Below are 10,434 nucleotides of genomic sequence, written 5' to 3'. Positions count from 1 at the left end.
TCAAAGAACTTTACACTCTCCTCATCACCCTCTAGTTTATACCACCCCAAACAATCGACCGAATCTCGAGTAGATCTTTCTAAACAACATAGTGGGATGCTTTCTCCTCGCATGCCCAAACATCAGCATTGAGCAAATATTTGCTTCAAAGTAATTTGCAACAAAAAGACTTCTGATTTGAGACTAACCGCCATACTTGTTTTGTTAACAGGCATTTATTAGAAGACTCTGTATCTCAAAAACCCAAACCATCACTTGCTTTCAAGATATACACATCATTTTCCCGTATCTTACTGAAAAGTTGTTGACTAATCCACATAGGAAGGCCCATATAAACTGAATCTGATTATCACATGAACCGATTAATTTTTTCATCCTTCATCTACATCCCAATCTAATGTTTCCAGGCTAATCTCAGTGAAAGCCGAACGGAATGGATGTTGACAAAATCCACAAACTCTTCAACCTTCATGTTAGCAAATTCTTTAAAATGATCTTGAATTCCTCCATCTCAGTAGATATTAGATACAATTAGATTCTCTCTCCACTCCACTCCACTCCATTTTTTACTAATTATTGATATTATCTTCATTTTTTTAGAAACAAACAAAATTTTAAATAGAGTTAATTGCATCAAACATCCCCAAACTATGAACCTCATTCTATATTGGTCCCTAAATTGCAAATCATTCTAATTACATTCCCAAACTATCAAGGATATATCAATTAGGTTCTTCCATTACTAAAATTGTTAATTTAAATTTTAAATAGCATGTTAGATCTTATGTGACATAATTTAAAAGGAAAACTTTAAGAAAAAATAATATTATTGTAACAGACTCAATTTGCCCGGCCCGTTAATAAAATAAAACCAACATAAAAGCAGAAATTGAATGTCCAAAAGTCCCATTACAGGCCCAAATCAGAAGCCCAAACTAACCTAAACCCAAACACCAGCCCTGGCCCAATCACGAAGCAGCCCAACAAGAAAAATCAGAAACCGAAAACTCCTAGGGTTTCCAGAAACTCCTAGCGCCATGAAGAACTGCATTTACCACGCCTCCACACACAAGCAGCCAGACAACAGACTGCAAATGAAACAAAGACAACACAGCACAAAGAAACAACAAAAAGAAAGAAACAAAAACAACAGAAAAGAGGAAAAAAAGAACAGAATAGGGGAGATTTTTATTTTTTCATTTTTGCTTTTTATTCTCTGTAAATCGGGATATAAAAATCCTACACAAACACTGTAAACATTACACGCATATATTGAATACAAGAAACAAAAAAGAAAAAAAAAGAAGAAGAGAGATTCGAAAAGGTGAATTCGCCATTTTTTTTCTTCGGCATTTCTTTACTGTTTTCTTTTATTCTTTCACACGAAGAAGAGAAATAAAAACGAAATGACGGAGGGGATCTTACCTCTTTCGTCGAAGACGCCGAATGGTGGCCATCTCCGTCGCGGTCGGAGCGCTGGCCAGGCGAACGGTGGCGCAAGGATGCTAGGGTCGAGACCCTAGCAAAGCAAAAAAGGGGCAGCACTTGTTTTTCTTTAAAAAAACTGCAAATGTCTATTTTTTTTTAAGATTTTTTTCATTTAAATAACGCAATAAAATGACGCCGTTTAGATGGCCTTGACCCGCGCGGTGACCCGACCCGAGGGAAGGATCCGCGCGTTCTGGCTTTTAATGGTATAATTGCGCATTTAGCCCCTGCTTTTTTGTGGTGCACTGCAATCAAACCGATTTTGGCTTTTGTAAATTGAGCCAAATATTTCTTCTCTGTTTCAATTTGGCCCATCGCTGCGCAGCGTTTTGGGAAGGGTGGGACTAATTTCCCTTTTGGTCCTCCACTCTTGCTCGCGCATTCAATGTGATCCTGATTTTAAATTTACTTCGAATTTAGCTTTTTTTCTTTTTTAGTTCAATTTAACCCTTTTTTAACTATTTTATTCATTTTTTAATTATGTTATACTATGATTTTATTATTATTATTATTATTATTATTATTATTATTATTATTATTATTATTATTATTATATACATACGCATGTTTTAAAATAATACATATACATATTTTAAAAAAACTTTTATAAATGCATGCATATATTTCATTTGCACATTTTAAAATTTCTTTTATATGGTTTTGTTTATTTGTTTATTTATTTTTAAATTTTCACGTGCTTTATATTTTATTCATACTTACGTATTTTTAGATATATATATACATAATTTTATATATTTATTTTATTGATTTTCACATGTACATATACATGTATTTTTATAATATTCATACATATTTTTAAAATATTTATAAGTTTTTGTTTTACATGTTCCATCTTTTATATGTATATTTATATGGGTGCTAAATGTATGCACACACATATTTCTAAATTTACTTGTATGTGCTTATATATATTTTTGTAAATACATATATATACATGATTTAGATTAAAGTATTTGTTTCATGTTATACATTAATTTTTTAGCATACCTTTTAGAAAATATACATTTTGGGTTTCGTCAAAGCATTAAAATCATCATATTTTATAAATTTTCAAAATATTTGACATTCATGATTCTCGAGAGAGATCGTGTCCTAACCTACTGGATTGCGATTATTTTTCGATGAATTTAGAAAGCCAAGTATTCATTTTGCAATAAATTCACAAATTTCAAATAAAAAACTCATTCTCGGGAATTTGATGCATTGTGTCCTAGCGTATTGGATATGACATATTGTTCTCGAGATGAGGATTTTTCTAACGAATAAAAATAAAGGCAATATTCGATATTTAGGAATTTGGTGAAATCGAACCCTAACTTACTGGGTTTTGATTTTTCTTCATTTGACCCAAGTCGGATATCATTCTCAAATGCATAGATATTAAAAAAAATCAAAAGATAAACTTAATTTCGAGGATCTAAAATGTTACACTCTAACTTACTGAGTGTGTCAATTTATTTCTTGGAAATAAGTGAGTTTCATCATCCAATTTATTTTATTCAAATTTTCTTTTCCAAGGATCGCATTTTAAAATCTTTTCAAAATTTCGACATTAAGGCATTAAACAATCAATTCGGTACCAATTTTGGGCGTCATGAGGGTGCTAACTATTCCTCGTGCCTAACCGACTCCCGAACCTGTTTTCTCAAAATTCGAAAACCTAAAATTATTTTCAAGGTGATCCGATCACACCACAATAAAAGATTGGTGGCGACTCCACTTCCATTTTAAAAGTCGATCCCCATTTTTCAAAACCTAAAAATGGTTTCGACAATTATAAAAATGGATGGTTTGCAAAACTTAATTTTTGAAGTTTTTGAAACTTCTATAGAAGTTTAATTGTTCATTCTTTCTTTCTTTTTTTTTTCAATTTTTCTTTAGTGTTAGTTTTTAATTTTAAGTTATACGACAACGTTCTATTTTTAAATTTTGGTATAATGATAATTTTAGCCATTAATATTTTCACCTTTTGTCAATTTGACCCTTATTCTTCTTTTGAGTTAAATTTGGCTCTCAACCTTTTAAAAAGAGTCAAATTTGACCATCAATCTTCAAAAAAGAGTTGAACTGTTGTTTCTAAAACAGAAATGTTGACCAAAATGTTAAATTTTTTAGCATGGTAGCTTGTATGACATTCTAGATATACTTCATGCTATTTTTTTTATTTTAATGAACCTTTTATAATTTTTTTTATTTTTGGATTTTGAATTTTTTATAGTTTTTAAATTATTTGCCAATGTGACATATAAGACAAACAATGTCATGCCCACATAAAGTACACATAGACTGCCATGTCGATTGCCACACCAACATCGTTAAAAATTTATAGTTTTAGTCAACATTTCCTTTTAAAAAAACAATTTGATTGGTTTTGAAAAGTTAATGATCAAATTTAGTTCAAAAAAAGAATATGGGTCAAATTGACAAAAGATGTAAATGTTGACACCTAAATTTATCATTATCTCATATATATATTTCATTTTAAAGTTAGCTTCATAAGATTTGGCGTGTCATTTGGCGATTAAATTAATAGTTTTAGTAACGAAAGGACATGATTAATATAACATCGATAGTTTAAAAATATAATTAGAATGTTTTAAAGTTTAGGGACCAATTTAACATGAACCTCATAGTTTAACGATGTCTAATGCAATTAACTCTTTTAAATATTACTCTTAAAATATTTAAACATAAAACATAAAAAATTATAATGCATTTTATATTTTATCCTTTTAATATTTAAACATAAAAGTTTTACAACGCATTTTAAATAAGGTAAACTGCTCAATTGGTCATCCAATTTTTAAGGTGTTTTTATTTTGGTCACTCAAGAAAATTTTTACAATTTCGTCACCTAACTTTTAGGGCACTTTTATTTTAGTCACCTAAGCATTAATTCTTTAATGACGATTAACTGTACACGCGAAATCATGTCCGCATCATGTTTACATTTTCATTTTGGTCACCGAAAATAATATTTTTTTAATTCTTGATCTGTGTAAAGATAATTAAGAATTAAAATGAAAAAGCTATAGAAACTAAAATAATAAATTAAAAAATTTGTTAAATTGTACTTGTTTATCCCATTGTAGAAAATTCTTAAAAAAATTCAATATTGAAATTTAAATTTCAAAACATCAAAATCAATAAAATAAAGGGTATACTACCTAGTTGGTCACCCAACTTTTAGGGCACTTTCATTTTAGTCACCCAAGCGTTAAATCCCTAATGGCGGTTAATTGTACACGTCACATCATGTTTGCACTTTCATTTTGGTCACCCAAAAATTATTATTTGTTTAAGTATTGATTGCGGTAAAAAAAATCAATGATTAAAGTGAAAAGCGGTAGAAACAAAATGTAACACCCCTCGCCCAACCCGATCGTCGGGTCCGAGTTACGAAATGCTACATTTGTTGTCGGAATAACTACAGTCAAGTTCACAGCAAAATAATCAATTGCACATACAATGTAATGTCAACCACATTCATCTTAGGCTTAATAAACAATTTTTAGTCTTAATCGAGCTTACGAAAGCTCTTTTGTTAACTCGAGCACGAAATAAGACCAAATTGTAAAGTTTTAGAAATTCAAGGTTGGTGCCGCAACGTCATCACCTCCACGTTGTGTCGCCGCTAAACAGTTTGTCATGTCATGACCTCAGGCCACTCAACATCGTGATGTGACTCATTATCGGTTGATGTTGCGACGAGATAATTTGGTCGTCAAGAAGTGGACCATGTTTTGACAAAAACGAACCATTTGGTACCTATTTCAGAGTTTCCAACCAAACCTATCAACATGTTCAACAAATACAAATTTCAATTGAATCAAAACATACCAAAAACTTGCCAAATAGTTCAAGCATCTATGTACAAGTTCTTATCAAGTCAATCACTATTTATACACCATTTAAACCTAAACAATTCAATACCATCTTGAAACATACCATTTCAATTTCATTATAACTACTTATGAACACATATACATGTCCATAACTTAGAGACGTTAAACATAACTATCACTAGCCATATTAGGCCACAGTTTCAAGCATACTTCAAGTTAATTATGTTCTAAAACATTTCTATCCCATTCACCTATCAAACAAAATACCAATTTCAATCTCATTCAATGTCATTCCATATGCCACACACTTAACCATAGACCATCACATTATTAAGCATGAAATGAATACATATTAATCTTCATATATGAATCAAAACACCAAATCATCACAAGTTACCAAACTCATCAAGACATCTTATACATCAAAATATATACCAAAACACTTATATACATATCATAATTCCTTGACACAAGATAACCAAATAGCTACCAAAATGAGAATAGTGTGAGTTTTGAGACGATCCGACTTGACGTGTTTCGCAAGGTGACGATCTACATGGAAAAAGGAAAGCAACTAAGTAAGCATATAGGATGCTTAGTAAGTTCATAGGCATTAAATAAAACTTACATTATCTTTTATCTAAATACAATAAACAAGTTTAACTTGACATAGTTTGGCTAAACATGGCAAAACAAAGCATTAATAAGGTGAGTATTAACATGTAATCAAACCATACGGCAACTCAATCATTTATCATACCAATTCATGTCATTTTGTATAACAAATATCAAATTCATTCAATCAAGGGATAATGTAATCATATTCAAGACATTTTTCCAATACTTTATTCAAGTTCAATTCAACATTTCTTCAAGTGAACATCAAGATCAATAATTTTCATTTCAAATTTCTCATTTCATATAAATTATTTCGCTCGTTGAACTTTAGTAAACTACTCAGATACATAGCTAAAATTTTATAACGACACATATGATTTCTTATCCAAGCTGAATATATACATGTTAGGCTACCCGTCCGGTCTAAACCTTTAAAATGACATCAAGTTACTCGTCCAAGCTAAACTTATGTCATATGTATTTGTGTGTAATACCCCCTACCCGTATTCGTCGTCGAAATAGGGTATGAGGCATTACTAGATTTTACCAAATAAATTTTTCGATATTACGAGTTAAATACTATTCATTTATCGAAACATGTCATGACGTCCCTTGGATGGGCCTCCGAAGCCCAAAACATACATCGAGACCAAACCGGGATTAAATCGGAACCATAAGAAATTTTTCGCAAAATCCCAAAGTTTTTTTTAATGAACTCAATATAAACCCTATATAAATATCTAATATTCCCTGCAATTTTAAACTGAGACCAATCCAACACAACCAATCCATTTTAACATATTTTCAAGATAGATTTAACATATTCATAAGATAACCTCATCACTTACCAAAACCAAAATTTGTTAGCCATACCAATGGCTAACCATACATTCATTTCACATTAACATTTACTTTACTAGCTTATACATGCCATTGATTTCCAAAATAAAGTTTCTTTATATACCGAGATCTTGAGGTTGATAGTGTGATACGTCTCCGACCAAATCCAACCTCCGAGCTCTTAACACTACAACACAGAGGAAAAGGAAACAGGGTAAGCACTTTGTGCTTAGTAAGCTCATGTAACAAGAATTATACTTACCTAATATTTTCAATACAATGCAATAAACATCCATACATCCATTCAATGCATTATTCCCTTAACATGCAAAAACTCAACATTCAAGTTAGTTCAATAATTTTCATGTATCAATAATAAATATACCATGATTGATAAGCTCATCAATACCATGATTTCCATTTCCTTGTTATTTTTCCATATTTATCCTGGTGAATTTCTCAGAATTTCGATGGATTTTCAGGGGTACACCTAAGTGTACAAATCCGGGTCCGTCAATTCATATTCATGTGCGCATATTTCCATTTCAGAGAGCACACTTCCGCGAACCTCATCCTTACAGTGGAATTACCAGTCCAGGCTAAATCCCTTGTAATATAAACTCATAGAGTATTGTCGGGATTACCAGTCTAGGCTAAATCCCCTGCAATGACAATTACTCTAATGAGCTTGGATTTGAATTACCAATCCAGGCTAAATTCAGACCCTAATTTGGATTACCCGTCCGGGCTAAATCCATTTTCCACATATTCTTCTAGAGGGCTATATCAGGATAGGATCACCCGTCTGGGCTAGATCCTTTTTACCATCAACTCCTTTTCAGAGATCCATCGAATTTTCCTTCCATTCAACCGAGATTTCTTTCCCTTTTTATCAAATATATCAATGTTTCATCAATTTCATACAATTAACATTCAAATCATATTCACATCAATAACAAACATTTCAAGCATTTAAGAATATAATTCAAGTTATACGGACTAACCTCGATACTTGTTTGTAAACAAAAATCTACTAATCCTGAACTTTTTATTTTCCTCGATCTAGCTTCGTATTTGAATTTTCTAGATTTAAATAAATAAATTTAATCATTAATCTAATACATTTCATGTTCATATGTAACATTCTCTATAATCCCATTATTATTTATAGTTCATTCAGAGCTGTCTCCTTGAGTCATAGTCACTAAATTATTTATATCTTGAGCTATGGAACTCCAAATTAAGATCCGCTAATTTTTCCCGAAACTAGACTCACATATATTCTTACCATAAAATTTTCAGAATTTTTGGTTTATCCAATAAGTACATTTTATTCTTTAAAGTCATCCCCATTTTTCTGTTTGACAGTTTTAACCCTTCTTCACTAAAAATTAATTATCTCCTCGTACAGGATTCGAATGATGTTCTTGTTTGTTTCTTTTGAAAATAGATTCATTAAGGATTTTAAACATATAAGTTTAATCCCCTAATTATTTTTCTCCAATTTTTGATGATTTTCCAAAGTCAGAACAGGGGAACCTGAAATCATTCTGACCTTATCTCACAAAACCTATTATATCTCATGATTTACAATTCTGTTGCTTACACCGTTTCTTTAATTTAATATTTTATTCAACCTCTAATTAAATTTCCACAATTTATGGTGATTTTTTAAAGTTAACATACTGCTGCTGTCCAAAACTGTTTTAGTGCATAATGTTAATTACCATTTTTCCCCTAAGCTTTCAATAAATGATAATTTCGTCCTTGCTCAATTAACCTCTCAATTGAGATGATTGTTCTCAATTAACACTTTATTATATCACTTTAAACTACTTTATAACCTTTGGAAATCATAATTTTAGCACTAGACTTTGATTCCAAACTTTTTTACAATTAGGTCCTACAAATCAATTTCTATTGAAATTACCTAATAAAATCATCTCATAAACAAATTAAAGCTTCAATTTCATGCTATTTCATCATAAAATTAAAGCACTCAACCATGGTGACTTTCAATTTCATCCATGAAATCAAAAACTAATGAATTTAGTAATAGGACCTAGTTGTAAAAGTCTTAGAAACACAAAAATTACAAGAAAAAGGCAAGGATTAACTCACTTGGTGAAAAAATTATGAAATACCAGCTTGAATAAACCCTTAGGACATTTTTGGCCGATGAAAATGAAGAAAATATGAAGAGAATTCTAGATATTACAAGTTGGTCTCATTTTTATTTTAGTAAATTTTGTTATTTTCCCATTTTGCCCTTATTTCACCAATTCTCCTAATTTTTCTCAACTTATGCCGCCCAAAACATCTCCTCTTGGGCTTATTTGCAATTTATGTCCCGCCTCATTTAACAATTGAGCTATTTAACCCTTCTAGTAACTTTTACACCCTTTTCAATTTAGTCCTTTTCACTTAATTAACTACCCAAACGTAGAAATTTTCTAACGAAATTTTAATACCATATTACTAACACTCCATAAATGTTTATAAAAATAATTTTGACTCGATTTTACGAGATCGAGGTCTCGATACCTTGTTTTTACCCAATTTCTTCAATAATTTCTTTTTCTAACTAACCACTAAATTGGTAAAATTTTTCTATCGATATTTTCATACGATTTTCCTATCATATCAATATTCATGCAAAAATATTAAAATAAATTTCTCTTTAAATCGAATTTGTGGTTACGAAACCATTATTCCGATAACCTTAAATTTAGGCCATTACATTGTGAGTCGCAACAAATGCTAGATCTCGATAATATCTCTACTTAATCTCATATAAATGTGCATAAAACCCTTTTTGGCATGTCAGTCATATTCTAACATTTACTAAGTTCACAAGAGCATCTATTGCACATATAATCATCACTTTTCAATTTAGTCCAATTCTCACCATTTGTACCATTTCAAAAACAATTTAATTTACAATCAAACATACATAAATATAATTCAAATACATACAATATAAATTATAATTACCATATGAACTTACCTAGTCAAAGAAACAAACAAATTGAATCTTCGGGACTATTCGACAACTTTAGTTTTTCCTTATTTATCTCCGGTTTGATCCAATTCTTGATCTAAACAATTATTTTAGACAATTCATCCATACCAAACATTTTTATATTATTCCATGATATATATGAACCTATATAATTACATTTTATACCATAAAATTTTACATTTTATTCAATTTAGTCTTTAAAATTGAAATAACAATATCTTTCAATTTTAAGCCTAGTTTGAAAATCAACTTTGATTGCATCCCTTAGGGACTCTCTACTATATATTTATACTGAAATTTCACATCAATTTCATATTTTGTTCACTTTAGTCCCTATGTGCAAAACTAACAATTAAACTTTATAATTTAGTTCTTTTTTATAATCTAAGCTTAAAAGTTTATCAATTCAACACCGATTTCTTCAAGAAATCAACAATTACAATTATAAAATTTTTTTAACAAATTGATACATGTGGTAGCTAAATCAAGCTCCCATGACCTCAAAAATATAAAAATTACAATAAAAAGACCTAGAATTACTTACCAAATAGTGACTGAATGCTTGAAGCTTAAAAAGTGATTTTTCTTTCTTGAACATAC

This window comes from Gossypium raimondii, chromosome 4, assembly GCF_025698545.1.
Source record: "Gossypium raimondii isolate GPD5lz chromosome 4, ASM2569854v1, whole genome shotgun sequence".
Lineage (NCBI taxonomy): Eukaryota > Viridiplantae > Streptophyta > Magnoliopsida > Malvales > Malvaceae > Gossypium > Gossypium raimondii.
Note: the sequence above shows the minus strand (reverse complement) of the source record.